This window comes from Pseudophryne corroboree, chromosome 4, assembly GCF_028390025.1.
Source record: "Pseudophryne corroboree isolate aPseCor3 chromosome 4, aPseCor3.hap2, whole genome shotgun sequence".
Classification (NCBI taxonomy): Eukaryota; Metazoa; Chordata; class Amphibia; order Anura; family Myobatrachidae; genus Pseudophryne; species Pseudophryne corroboree.
The window spans coordinates 935104308-935106086 of record NC_086447.1 but is presented as its reverse complement, the minus strand read 5'-3'; positions in this window follow the sequence as shown (position 1 = coordinate 935106086).

Here is a 1779-nt window from a genome sequence, read left to right as displayed (position 1 = left end):
ACTGGGTCAGTATTAGGGTACAGCACAGGTGATGGTAATCATACAGTAAGAGGGTAGCGCAGGAGCAGAGCATTGTGTCCCATCTGGAGAGGTTATATTGGGAGGTATGACATAGGTATGAGCACTGGGTCAGTATTAGGGTACAGCACAGGTGATGGTAATCATACAGTAAGAGGGTAGCGCAGGAGCAGAGCATTGTGTCCCATCTGGAGAGGTTATATTGGGAGGTATGACATAGGTATGAGCACTGGGTCAGTATTAAGGTACAGCACAGGTGATGGTAATCATACAGTTAGAGGGAAGAGCAGGAGCAGAGCATTGTGTCCTCCTGGAGAGGTCATGTTGGGAGGTATGACATAGGTATGAGCACTGGGTCAGTATTAGGGTACAACACAGGTGATGGTAATCATACAGTAAGAGGGAAGAGCAGGAGCAGAGCATTGTGTCCTCCTGGAGAGGTCATGTTGGGAGGTATGACATAGGTATGAGCACTGGGTCAGTATTAGTGTACAGCACAGGTGATGGTAATCATACAGTAAGAGGGAGTGCAGGAGCAGAGCATTGTGTCCTCCTGGAGAGGTCATGTTGGGAGGTATGACATAGATATGAGCATTGGGTCAGTATTAGGGTACAGCACAGGTGATGGTAATCATACAGTAAGAGGGAAGAGCAGGAGCAGAGCATTGTGTCCTCCTGGAGAGGTCATGTTGGGAGGTATGACATAGGTATGAGCACTGGGTCAGTATTAGGGTACAGCACAGGTGAAGGTAATCATACAGTAAGAGGGAAGTGCAGGAGCAGAGCATTGTGTCCTCCTGGAGAGGTCATGTTGGGAGGTATGACATAGGTATGAGCACTGGGTCAGTATTAGGGTACAGCACAGGTGATGGTAATCATACAGTAAGAGGGAAGTCCAGGAGCAGAGCATTGTGTCCTCCTGGAGAGGTCATGTTGGGAGGTATGACATAGGTATTAGCACTGGGTCAGAATTAGGGTACAGCACAGGTGATGGTAATCATACAGTAAGAGGGAAGAGCAGGAGCAGAGCATTGTGTCCTCCTGGAGAGGTCATGTTGGGAGATATGACATAGGTATGAGCACTGGGTCAGTATTAGTGTACAGCACAGGTGATGGTAATCATACAGTAAGAGGGAAGATCAGGAGCAGAGCATTGGGTCCTCCTGGAGAGGGTCATGTTGGGAGGTATGACATAGGTATGAGCATTGGGTCAGTATTAGGGTACAGCACAGGTGATGGTAATCATACAGTAAGAGGGAAGAGCAGGAGCAGAGCATTGTGTCCTCCTGGAGAGGTCATGTTGGGAGGTATGACATAGGTATGAGCACTGGGTCAGTATTAGGGTACAGCACAGGTGAAGGTAATCATACAGTAAGAGGGAAGTGCAGGAGCAGAGCATTGTGTCCTCCTGGAGAGGTCATGTTGGGAGGTATGACATAGGTATGAGCACTGGGTCAGTATTAGGGTACAGCACAGGTGATGGTAATCATACAGTAAGAGGGAAGAGCAGGAGCAGAGCATTGTGTCCTCCTGGAGAGGTCATGTTGGGAGGTATGACATAGGTGTGAGCACTGGGTCAGTATTAGGGTACAGCACAGGTGATGGTAATCATACAGTAAGAGGGAAGAGCAGGAGCAGAGCATTGTGTCCTCCTGGAGAGGTCATGTTGGGAGATATGACATAGGTATGAGCACTGGGTCAGTATTAGTGTACAGCACAGGTGATGGTAATCATACAGTAAGAGGGAAGATCAGGAGCAGA